The 13,694-nt window shown below is 44.7% G+C and overlaps 1 protein-coding gene across 2 annotated transcripts in view; it reads right to left on the minus strand.

Moving 5' to 3' along the window:
- The window catches only part of LOC142582998 (uncharacterized), a 46,785-nt gene that overhangs the window by 19,651 nt on the left and 13,440 nt on the right, over positions 1-13,694 (minus strand). The window lies entirely within an intron of this gene.

The raw sequence follows: 13,694 nt of genomic DNA on the forward strand, positions 1-13,694 counted from the left end.
TAAGCATTAGATGGATGTTAGGGTTGGCAGAGACTGCCAGACATGCACGGGCACCAGAGAGTACCAAATATTGCTTTGGCCAAGTGTAGCTTTTCAGTTGTGTTAAGCAATATGCACAAAGAGGCTCTTGAATTCAGAAAAGTAGAAACTATGTCAGAACTTAAATCTGCATCATCTCACAGATAGTCAAGACAGATACAACGAGAGCCAGACAGAGTGCAAGCTGGTAGCCTGCGCAGCATCTAAAGCTCCCCATAGCATCAGTTACAAAATGGTTTTAAATGGTGAATTAACATGGCAAGCTGGGCGAGTTGGTGACTGAACATGTTCATACGGGTGGGCAGTGCGACCCGGACGCTCGTATTGTGTACTTCCTCTTGTCTTTCGTCCGGGTTGCGCAGCCCACCCATCAGAACATGTTAAATAGTGATGCTAATTGTTAACACTTCCTAGTCAAATTGACGCCAGCGAAGAACCTGGGTAAGTGCCGACGTATCTGCTTCCCATGTTACACCCACATGGGGTCAGTGCAAGCCTTAACATGTTGGTAACTGCCGCGGTGGCCCAGTGGCGATGACACTGTGCGGCTGAGCACAACGTAGGTCGCAGATTTGACCCTGGCCACAACGGCCACATTCCGATGGGGGCAGAAAGGAAAAAACAATTGTGTACTGTGCAACAAATGCATGCTGAAGAACTCCAGGTAATAAAAATTAATCCTTAGCCCTGCACTATGATGTCCCTCATAACCTATTGTGCAGTTTTGGGATATCACACCCCCCTAAAGGAGGTCTGAGAGCACGATGTTTGTCAACATTCTGCCGGGCCTGTACCAGTGTTGCAGTGCAATCACTATATCACCTCACATTTTCTTTGATGATTCAAGCAGCAGTGCCTTAATGAGGATGGGGCACCTGTTTCCTTCTCAATTTCTTATTGGCTTAGTTACACTAGCAGTTCAGTTCAGGATGATGTTCACAACACAGATGCTTTGTCAATGCTGTATATGTTTTTAACTTGCTGAACGCAAGCTTAAAGCAAAGCATGCTTTGTATTCATCCCAAAGAGAGCGCTGTTAAAAATGCGTTGGTATGTAATCAAGGGTGCTGATAATGATAAACAGGAGCTACCTTTCAAACCAACAAACTAATCTCAATGCAGGTTTCACCATGTCTTGCCACAGGTTTCACCATAGGTTTCACCATAAGCTCTCTCTCGATGCTACTGCAAAGAATGCCGATAGTCATCTTTAGTGCATGCAATTATGGCTGGAGTGGAGAGATTCACACTGTAATGAACTCTAATCATATGTCTTCCACTCTTGCATATTCAATTATGGTAACAAGATGCCAATGTAGAGAGATGTTGTAATGCACATGTAATTATAAATATCACTAAAAGGGACCAGCAAAATCCACATTATGGCTACTCTTGGTGCTCAGCAGAGGACTGCCCAGTAGATAAGCATTTTTGGTGAGATTTGACACTAATAGGAACACTTCCAAGCGCCCTTCAAGAGTAGTGAAACTGTTCAAGTCTGAGTTCTACTAACAGCACAGGATGACGCATTTGGCTTGGTTTGGTTCTCTTATCACTAAAAAAAGAGTATTTACAGTTGAACACCGCAATAACGAAATCGCCGGGAACAGCAATTTCTTTCTTTTTGTTATTGTGAAAATGAGAGCAGGCAGACAAAAAAGGTACATAAAAGAGGACTCACATTTTATTGAAAAAATTCGTAATTTTGGTCTGCCGTTTACGGTCTCAGAGGAGTTCTAACACTCAATCCTCACCACTCAGAATATGTTGCATGGCCTCATCGTCATCATGCGTCGCGAGGAATGACTGCACGGTGTCGAGTGCGTCGAGCACATCTCGCGGGCTCGCTTTCTTGGTCACAGTTTCATCGCCATCATCGCTGTTGTCAGTGTGGCGCACGCTGCTGACTATGGTGTCATCCGTTAGTTCCTCGTGGATGAGCAAATCAATGTCAACAGACAGGAAGTTGTGTATACCCAAGCCGTCCGGCACAGTTTTGTCCAAACACCAAAGCGCATCCCAAGCCTTGCTCAGTGTGGAAAATTCGCCTGTGTCAGCTGACATTCTTCCACCTTCTGCTGGTCGCTCAGACTGACAATGCAGCTGACACATGATGGTTATTAAAGCCCACGTGTTCGAAGCAGTTTTTGTTCACGCTTGCTTTTGTTGTCATCCATCTTTTCATCTATCATTTGTTGCAGCAACCATCTGTAGGGCCATAGAAAGGTCCACCTCTGTAGTGCGCTTGTAGTCAATGCTCAGCAGCATCCTCTAAATAAACCTTTGATGGTAGGCACACTTCAAGCTTCTGATGACCCCTTGGTCGAGAGGCTGAAGGACTGAAGTGCAGTTTGCTGGGAAAAATACCAGTTGGACATTTGTAAAAATGGCATCAACACAATGGGCAGTGCAGTTGTCCACGAAAAGGCACACGGACCTGCCTGCTTTTCGCATGCTCACGCTGAAGGCTTCCAGCCAGGTGGCGAAGATAGCGCGTGTCATCCACGATTTTTGGTTGGCCATGTATTCAACGGGCAGCCTGCCGTGCACCTTAAAACACCATAGCTTTCTGCTCCTGCAGATGACAAGGAGCGGACGCTTATCGGAGCTGTCCATGTTTGCACAGAGCATTGTTATGCACTTCTTGCTCTGCTTGCCGCCGTGACATTTTTGGCCCTTCAAATCTAGCGTCTGTAATGGAAACATTTCATCAAACAATCCTGTCTCGTTGGCGTTGTATATGTCGTGGGGTTCGTACTCATCCGTGATGGCTTCCAGAGTCTCTTACATCCAATTTACTGGGTCTTCCTTGTTAACGCTTGTGCATTCTCCAGAAATCACTTTGGCGGTCATGTTGTGTCATGCTTTAAAATGGCTCAGTCAGCCGGCACTCGCTTTAAAGTCATCATGCCCCAGGAGGCATGCAATGTCGACGCCTTTCTGCTGCAACAATCTGCCAGACAGTCGTACGCTCTTTGCACGCTTGTCCACAAACCACTTGTACACAGCTTGGCCAACGTCTTGAAATGCCGGAGCGGCCACAGTCTTGTGCTCCACATGTGCTCCATTCTCCAGTGCTGCCAGGATGATGTCTTTGGATTTTAAAATGGTCGACAGGGAGCTGCATGGTATCCTGAACTTGACAGCGATATCCATCTTTTTTCCAGTTGCAGCTTCCGCGATGATTTGAGATTTCTTTAAGAACGTGAGAAGCTTGCGTTTCTTAACTGGCGGAGGCATTTCGCAAGGCTTACTGCTGCACACAATGGCCAAGCACGACGAGGACAACGAGGGGTATGAAACAAGTCACCTGGCAGCTTTTGCCAGAGTCGCAGCTGTCAAGCGGCATCATATGGTTGCCAGCAAAAACGAGTTATACGCTACAGCTAGCCTCTAAGCAAGCAACAACAGGTGGCAGCAAGCAAGCTTCTAAAGTGATTAAAAAAAAAATGTTTTAGCACATTTTTGAATAGGATTTCGCTTTTTGATGTCATGTTGAGACCATGCGAAGAAAACTCGCAACCCGCTAGAGCAGAAGTTTTTGATGTCGCGGGGCTGCCGGTTGAAGATGTGTCGTTGAGGAATATGAAATACATTTACTCCTATGTACCTCTGCCGAGAACTCAGAAATATTTTGTTGTTGTGAGAATTTCGTTGTTAAGGGCTTTCGTTATCGCGGGGTTTAACAGTATTCTATGCTTAGGCATTAAGCCACATGAACCAGCAAACAAGCTAGCAAGTTATTTGCACATCAATGCACAACCATATGAACTCTGTCAGATGCTAAGCTTCACAAGACAGCGACAATTACACATTGCACAAATAACTCTATTTTGCAACATAATATACTGCTTACAAACTAATAATATGCACCATAATGACTGCAACATGGTAAGTGAAAAATTTTTCAAACCACAGATTAAGACAAATATATTCAATATGCTAACAAAGCAGCGTGCTGGAATAAAAATGACTTCCAAGTTCAACGTGCATGTGTCTTTGTTCAGTGGCTAGATATTCTATTTAATTTGAGTGAGGCACAAACATTGTGTCGTACAACTTTAATTCATTCAGGGTAAAGCCAGGTCAACTATGGAAGGGAAGCAGCATTAAAGGGTGCTAAAGAGGAGCATTAAGTCAATTTAGACTGAGAAAGCATTCTTTTAAAAAAATTATTTTCATTTCTTTGGTGATAAAGGGTTGACTACTGGTCCAGAAAACAGAGGCCAAAGTTCTCTTTCTTGAATTTCACGCTAAAATCTTGGCATCAGTACGTCATTGTGATATCACGAATTTCGAATTATTTTTTCGTATTTGGGCTGTTCTTACGCAGAAGTAGCCGAAATTTGTTATGTTGTCCTTTAGTATGCAATCTGTCCCTCCTTTACTGGTAGACAATGAACTAGGGGAGTAGAGGCTATTAAAATCCATCACATCACGATGAGCTGGTGTGGAAACTTCAAAAGCCGTACCACCACCAGTCTTTTGTTCTTGCTTCTTTCCCGGCTTAAAATGAATTCTGGGGAGTTACGTGCCAAACCCACAATACGATTATGAGGCACGCCATAGTGGGCGATTCTGAATTAATTTTGACCACCTAGGATTTTTTAAAATGAAGCCAATGCATAGTACACAGGTGTTTTTGCATTTCGCCCCCACTGAAGTGTTGCCACTATGGGCGGGATTTGATCCTGCGTTCTCGGTCTTAGCAGCATAACGCCAAAGTCAATGGCGAGTCTTTTGCTAGCCAAACCTCCTCATTATAAGAGCAGCTATTTTGTTATTGCAGAGGAGTAATTTGCTTATAATCCTTAACCTAATACATTTATTTAGTGTCCCTTTAACAGCATTCATTACATAAAAAAGTTGAGCACTGAAGATGCCTGCAAACTGGCGGGATGATGATGATACGTGCGATTTGATAGCGCAAGGACCAATCATGGCCAAAGAGTACCAAGCAATGGTGTAATACACTCGTTGCTGCTAATGAGAAAGGGTAACATGGCTGACAATGATATTGCAATGTCACTGTACAGGGGCCTAAAAACAGTAGCAACATGTATACATATTAAAATAATGGCAATGACTTCTGAGATGTGCTAAGAAACTAAAACATATGTGTTGAAGGAATAACATACTAAAACATCTAAATGCCAGTTGCACTACTGCTTCACCGAGGCCCCCAAGTGCGAGGATCTGGAGGCACGTGCTCTACAAAACGCTACTATTGCAGCAGCAGTTTCAGGCGATAGGCCATGCTGCGAAACTCTTGGGCCTATAATTTGCAATGGACTGACATCTCGCAGAAAGTTAAAAACTTATTTTCTGCCAGAACATGTGTCAGTAACAAGGAATATTGCCGGATGAAGAGGAATACACAGTCAGTAGGCTAGAGGGAAATGTTTTTTCCTTTCCACTTGCATTTCCCGACAAGACGTGGAGGACAGTCAGTGTCTGGCCACATTTACAGCAGATAGAAGGTTTACCACCAGTTGACAGATAAGAGTGTGCATCATACATATGGCCTATCCTAATATGGCAGAAAATGACCTCAGTATGTCATACTTTCGTTATTGGTGGCCACTTTCCTAAATTCGGCTTGATTAAATGTACTGGTTTATTGGAGCTTTCTGTGTCCCACATCCGTTGCAAATAGCTTCAAGTTTTTTGCTCAAAATTGGCTTTACGTATGTGGCAGGAATACCCATGGAAGAGTTGCCAGCATTCATTGCAATGGATGTGGCAATTTTACCCACAAGCGGGGTGGGGGCGCCTTCGATGCCTTTGTGCCCAGGTACCCAACACACTATGGTGAACTGATTAGACGTACATGCTGTGCACAGGACTGAATATAGCTCCCTGAATACTGGATTTTTGTGTTTCTGGAGCGACGTTAAAGATTTCACATTTGTAAACATAATGACCTTTTGTAGCTTTCTTTTCTTGATTTGTTTAAACAAAACAGGTGAAAGTATTGCATAAACCTCTGCAGTGAAGATGCTTGTTTCCAGATGCGGGAGGTTGGATTCTGAAATGATCGGTGACGTCTGCATACAAAACGCCACACTGGCATGCAACTTTGAGGCATCTGTGTAAAATTCCTGGCAAGAGTACTCTGACTGAAACTAAATCATTTGAATGTGTACCTACGGAGCATTCTTTGTTATTTCAAAATATGACTCACAATAGACGAACTTCATTCAAAGCAAATATTCATTGTTTTTAGGCACTTGTGCTTAAGATTTCTTAGGTGTAGAATGAAAGTTAATTCTTTTGTCTAGAATAATGGCAGAAAATCTGTGTTATGTGTTCACAGGTATGGGCTGTCTACTGACCGTTTTCACGGTGATCCCGTGGCCGCTGCCACGTTTGATCACGTGGCGACGCGTCCATTGCTTGCCTCAGCTGCCTCTGTGTTTACAATGGATGTACATGACAGCGGTGCGACTCTGCAAACCTCTGCTTTGGCAGATATCGTAGAAGGTGACTGGGTGGACGACACGTGAAGCTTAGGCTACAGCTTCAAAGGACATGTAAGCGCTTTCGAAGCTCATTATGCTTTGTCCAAATGGTGCGAGCAGCGCATGGGGTGCTTGTAATCAAAGTGGGGCTAAAGATTTATTCCAATACCTTAACTTTCCACTTAAGAATTGAATCAGTACCACTGTGTCTAGCTCTTCGTTCTTTATATAGCAAATATTTTTAAACACTGGCTTGCCACATTTCTGACTCGGTAATGTTTTCCGGGCGGTCACTATCCGATTGCTTATTTTCTGCCTGATCGCTCGCGGGTGTGCTCAGTTGCGGGAGATTTGTTTTTGCTGGGCACAAGGCTTCTAACGTAGATGCTCTGTACGTTGTAATAGCTTGTAGCAAATACATATTATCGCTAGTCACTCGCTTACTGTATGGACTGCTAGGAAGCGTTCAGCTTTGAACATTAGTGCACTGTCGGTTAGTCGCCATCACCCATGCTTCGGCGCATTGATTCAAGTGTGCGCCCTTTCACTTATTCTTGACACGTTGGCGACAGAGTGGGCGTAAGTTTGCGTGTGAGTTGGGGTGGATTTGTGTAGATGATGTGCAAGAAATTTACTATATGCCAAGAAGTGGTGCTATGCCCTTTGTCCACCTGTGTATAACGAGTGGTACTCACTCATGCAGGCATACCAGGGTTGAAGTCCTTTCCTTGGAGGTTAGCACTGCAACGCTGGCGGATGCGAGTGAATCATTTTTATCTTCGAAGGAAGCCATGCATCGCGAAGAGCCGGCAATGCAGGCAGTCTTTATATAGCAGCAGTTCGTGAAATTGGACGTGCAGAATCATTCCATTCCTTAATATAGCAGTCACAATTTTTGCAGCCAACTACTGCACAAGTCTTCACTCTGCCGCTCCATAATTTGCAGCATGAATGGAGCATAGTGAGTTAGTGAAAACCCAGTTGTTTTTCCGACAACTGAGTGCAGAGATGCAGGGAAGAAGAGGTAATGGTTTTGTATTCGTGCGCTTTCGCTGAGGCAATGTGCGGCGTGCCGTTAGAAGTGCCATTTCGTTTCTCCAGAGCAAACTGCTACGTGTAAAGGGTCAATATAACTCTACATTGGGACCTGCAGCTAGTCCTCTCTTTCATGTCAGTAGAACACAGGAGCTTTTATTGGGATTTAGCGTAAGGCCATTTTCAATGGCCCATTTAGACGCTTTGTTCAGACCAATGTGAACGAGGTTACAGAGTTGCGAGGTTACATGATTTGAAGTCGATCTGTACATCATCAGATATACAGAATAAAACATGCTCTTCAGTACTGATGAACGCAAGGAGTTTAGTTTTATGATAAAAAGTGTAGAGCTGAGTACACTACACTGCAGAACCCCAGTTTCCGATGTAAATTGTCTGGATAAAGCATTACCAATTTTAACATAGAATGTGCGATTTGATAGGTAGATTTCAATTATGTTAAGCTTTTTCCCAGGAATACTAATTTCTGAGATGTCTTGCAATATTCCATACCGCCACATTTTATCATAGTTTGTTTTTCTACATTGAGGAAGATGGTCAGAAAGACCTGTTTGGTATGAAAGTCGCGAACGTTTGCTTCTATGTGAACAAGATGGTCTGTCATGGAACGGCCTTCTCTAAAACCACACCAATACAGATCGAGCAGTTTAATTCAAGGAAGTGTAAAAACCTGCGATTTATAATTTTTTCAATGAGTTTGCGAAAGCAAGTTGTTAATGTGATGGGGCAGTAACTTTCCACTGAGGCTGGATCTTTACCTTGTGTTAAGTGATGGGGCAGTAACTTTCCACTGAGGTTGGTCTTTACCTTGTTTTAAGATAGGTACTAAAACAGCTTTGCTCTGTACCAATGGAAGCTGCCCAGATAGTGTTGAAGAGGGACAGCGGTGCGATTTCAGTGTCAGAGTCAAGATCTCTTATCATCCTGTACATAATTCTATCAGCTCCCAGAGCAGAGCCTTGACAATTGTTTAAGGAGGCTATGAACTCAGCAACGCTAAAATGGACTCCTGTATGGTTCATTTTCATACACTTCCTGTTCAGTAACCTATATTCTGCTAATTGTTTTTGCATAAGGAATGACTCCTAATAGTGTTCAGAGCTAGATACATGATTGAAATGTTGTCCAAGGGCATTAGCATGATCTTCAATGTTGTTGCCTTGGCCATAGACCAAAAGCAAGAGGCAAGGTTGACGGCCTATTAATTTTGTCAGCCTGTTCTGTACTTTTCCTTCTTGAGTATAAGAATTAATGCTGGAGACATACTTCTCCCAGCTGCCTCTTCTAGCAGTGCGCTATGTTCGTCTTCCTTGGGACTTTAAATATTTGAAGTTAACAAGGTTCTCAGTCATTGGAGACTTACGTAGCATGCCCCAAGCCTTGTTCTGTTTCTTACGCGAGTTCCTGCAATCTTTAGTAAAACTTGAAGCAGCGTGAAGAAGGCGAAGACAACAATAGAAAACACACACAACAGGATGAGCACTGTACTGCCAATTGTCAAATTTACTGAAAGATCAGACAGTTTTTAAACCATGTCAAAAAACACCAATAACCAAAAGGTCTAAACGCATGCGTACTGCCTAGAAGTATAGGTGCTTATCTAAAAGATTTATCTCATGTTTTGTTAGGCTGAGTGACGCTGTGCTAACGCATTTATCCCCTGCTTTGGTAATGTAATAAGCTTCTACAATTTGTCTTTCTTTTTTACCCTTTGCATACTTTAGATACCTAGTGTCATGGAACATTGGGGTACAGGAGCATTTGTTGCAATGCGCAGCTAAATGGCTGCCGTACATATTTTTTACATTGTTCTTATGCTGCCTAGCTCTGTCATTAAAACATTGCCTGGTTTGCCTGATGTACACTTTTCCGCAATCTAAATGTATCTAAAGTAACCAACTCGCCCAAATCAAGTTGTTGCAATCTTTTTTTCACCAGGGCATGTACCTTTTCTTCAACGCCCAATTTCTTTATGGGATGCACTCTAATACATCGTCAATGATAAAAGCAGTAAAATAAGCAACAGCATTGTTTATATTGAAATTGTGAAGAGCATTTTGAGGCGTACATGCCATTCACTTAAATTTTTCCTGCTCTGCGGATGCTATTTTCCATTGAGGTGTGTGCGGGGGAGGATCATGTTCTTTTGATGTGTTAAGGCTGACAGGAAAATGATCACTGCCATAAGGGACCATAACAACATTCCATTCTAAATAGAGTACCAATGTCGGGGATGCTATGCTTAAAGGGACATTAAAGGTTACTATGAAGTCAAGTTGAAGTGATAAAGGAATGCTCTAGAACGTCTAAGGCGTCAATATAATCTCGAACAGAGCTTTAGTAACCGAGAAACTGAGGTAAATGCATGACACGATTTGAGACCCCCCAGCGACATTCCGGTACTAGCCTGATGACGAAGGCACTCCTCATCATAATTTATGTCACTAGTGCTCAACTACTCGTACTAAAAAGATAATTTCATTAGGTTATAAGACGGAAGAAAATGCTACTTGTCTACTTCTGTTCGATTCTAAGAAAAAGTAACATTTTGACGTTACCCTTCAGTAGGATTGAAAGGTTTCGTTTTCGCTCGACTCTGCGCCCCACCCCAGTGTTAATGAAACATCTGTACCCTAAAGTATATGTGAGTGATGTGTGCCGCGTGTGCCAGCGGGAGAGGGCTACCCTGACGCACATCCTATGGTATTGTACCAAGTTCCCCAACAAAGCTTCGACAAGTACGATTCCGCCGCGACTCGCGGCTGCGGCGGAATGCTATGACCACAAGATCCAAACCTGGGCCATCCAGCAGGTCTCGGCGGCTCTTGAAAGACAAAGGCCGAGCGAAAGCGACGGAATGTTGCCCCTCAGGATGACCGACCACGGGAGTAACACGCGCTGGAGTTGAGTAGAGACCACCCGGTGAGAAGACGTCAGGGCCCGCGTTGCAACGCCATTTAGTCATGGTGTCGTTCTGCAGGCGACTAAATGAAGTTGTTTTGCTTGCTCTCTCTCACTCTGTGCCACGCGCACTTTGGAGTTTCAGTTGTCTTGTTATCACGTCGTGCTGCGCTGGTTCTGCTGGCTCACGAAACTTGCATTTGGAACAAGCAGCGAGAATGCCACGTCCATGTGATGTCGTGGGATGCGCGAACAGTCCGTGGAGCTTGGCCAAGGGCAGTTGCAGCGGTGACTACAATGTTATTTATCACTGTGTGCCAACGAGTGAACCTCTCCATTCGAAGTGGTGCCGTACCTCTACAACAGCGCGTTGGCAAAGAGCTGAAAAATCGCATAGTGTGCCCGCTGCACTTTCGTCCAGAGGATTATGAGTTCAACGCCGACTTACTTAAGTCGTGTGGAGTGCCTTTCAAAGCAATGCTTTCCTGTAGCGCTGTTCCGTCGGTCTTTCCTGCATTCTCCGAAGCGCAAGAACAACTGCTGGTCGAAGACGGAAGGGGGGGGGGGGGGGGGGGTGAGTGTGGCATTTGGTTTTCACGAAGGACAAGCTACAAATGCGCGAATATGTACAGCCATCACAAACAGTTGCGGCCGTAGTAGTACGCAACGACGCTGGCAGTGCGAACCCTCAGCAGCAGGTCACGTTCGTCAATGCTCAAATCGCTGAAGTCGAGCCCAGCATCGCGAGCCAATGTGTCAATGTCACGGTCGTCCATTGCAACGAGCGTCAAAGTTGGTGTCATAAATAAAGAACCAGCTTATCCTCGCGTGTTTTCCCTTCCGCTAGCCACCATAGTTCCGCTTTCGTGCTGCTGTCGGCTCTGTCTTGGCTCTGTTTGTCGCCGCATGTTTGCGTTTTGCAGAAAAAAGCCGTAGTGCAGTCTGCGGGCGCCGTTTTGCTCACCGACGGCACAATGTCACTATGAGACTATGACGTCACTATTCCTCGATCGGAGGGCGGGCGATTTGAACTGCGCTAGAGGTATGCTGACACTTCAGAACGCATTTTCTCTTAAAATAAGTCTTCTTCGCATGAAACAAGCGTTTCGAGGTTTCTGGGATGGTATTTCAGCAGTCCACATTGACTTAGTATTAACCTTTAGTTTCCCATTTAAGTCTATGGAGCTGTATGTATTATGTGCAAGGCTGTAAAATGTTGGTTCTTTCCTATTTAGCACAGAGGCGCCTGAAGAAAAAAAGATTTGTTCTATATTATTCAGCCTCTTCCATCGCATCTTGAATATCCCCAATGTTTATTGTGTGCTGTGAAATCACCAACCAATACGTAAGATTCTGGCAGGGCATCTATTAATCTCTCAACTCTGTTTCATGGAGTCTATAATAAGGTGGTATGTAGAGGGAAGAAATGGTACAACTGAATCCCGCTACAATAAAATTGACAGAGCATGCAAAAAATTTCGCCATCATGGATATTCGTTGTCGTGATATTATCAAATACATAGGCGACGGTGACTTCCTGACACAAAAAGCAAGGTTTAATTCCAAAAGTCGGTCAGCTTAGCTTGTTTGCGCTTCTTGCCAAGCGATGGTGCAACGTGACTCTCGCACGCCACCAGCAGAGCCATTGCCTCATCATTGTCCTGGGATCCGATACGCCTGATTGTATCGAATGCGTCCATGACCTGTGATGCAGTCGGTGGTCTCCGCTCACGTTGCGCGGCTGTTTCATCTTTGTTCGACGAAACAGAGTCTTCCCGGAGGCAATTCAGGATTTCTTAGTTTGTGAATTCTTCGCGCATCACCACACACAAGTCAGCGTGGATGTACTCGTTGGAATGTACATTGGCGGGCACATCTCCACTTTCCTGCAGGGCTCTGCGTGCAGCTGCGACTCCATCAGATGGCGACCCGTCTCCATCATTACCTTCATTCTCAGTCCGAAGTCTCGGCAGCCTGTGCAGTGAATCCAGCATGGCAGAAGCAGTTGCAGATTATAGCACTTCTCTTTGTGCGCCACGAAGGAGCGATCATTTGGAGCGCCGTAAGGAGGTCCACTTTTGTTTCGCGCCCCAACTGCGCGTTCAGAAGCAGCCTTTGAATAAGGCACTCTCGGTAGGCCTGCTTGACACTTTGAATGACCCCTTGGTCGAGGGGATGAATGATAGAGGTGCAGTTCAGCGGGAAAAACTTTAACTGTGCATTTTCCAGCTCAGCATTCTCTACGATGTTGGCGGAACAATTGTATAAAAGTAAACAAACCTTTCGGCCTTGCCTGCTCATGTCCCGGTCGAAGGCTTTGACCCACTCTCCGAAAATAGCCCGGGTCATTCACGCCCGAGTGCTAGCTACGTACTTCGCAGGAAGGCTCCGGTTTCCTTTGAAGCAGCGTGGTTTGGCACTTCTACCAAAGACCAAAAGTGGCTGCTTGTCTGAACCGTTCATATTAGCGCACAGGGCCATGGTTATTCTCTTCTTACCGTGCTTGCCTCTGTGGCAGCGCAACCTCTTGAAATCTAGGGTCCTGGTGGGCAGCATCCCAGAGAAGAGCCCGGTCTCATCAGCATTATAAGTATCCGATGGTGCATAGTCTTTCAGGATGCCTGCGAGGCTGGCTGACATCCACGCAGTAGCGCCGTCACTATCCGGCAAAGCGGCTTCACCACACAAAACTTTGCTTATGATGTTGTGAAGTGACTTGAATCTGTTCAGGCAACCTATGCTGACCTTAATGTCATCTATTCCTAGCATGCAGACATAATCCAGTGCTTCTTGCAATGCTAGGGGCGATTTTCTTGGCCTGCGTCTCCATGAACCAGGTGTATACTGACTTGTCCAAGGCCTTGTGCACCGGCCGAGTCACTTTCTTGTGCTTCGCTGACATCCCTGAAGCTAGCGCTTTGGCTATAGCATCCTTGCTCTTCAATATTGTTGAAAGAGAGCTTGCCGGAATTCTAAATTCTTCCATGATGACTTCCTTTCCAGCAACAAAAATTTGTGTTTCTTTGTCAGCTGCGACATGCTCCAGCTGACAATCCAACAGCTTCGAGAGAAAATAACCAAATGGCGTGCAATCATTCATTGTCAAGCGTGCACAACCCGAATGCCTTGTCGCACCCTACTAGGATTTGACCTCGCAACCACTACTTCGTATAGTAATTGGTGTTGTACACCAAAGCCATTTTCATGAAACTTTGCAGAAAATGAATAATTAGAAAT

The sequence above is a fragment of the Dermacentor variabilis genome, chromosome 5, assembly GCF_050947875.1.
Source record: "Dermacentor variabilis isolate Ectoservices chromosome 5, ASM5094787v1, whole genome shotgun sequence".
Classification (NCBI taxonomy): domain Eukaryota; kingdom Metazoa; phylum Arthropoda; class Arachnida; order Ixodida; family Ixodidae; genus Dermacentor; species Dermacentor variabilis.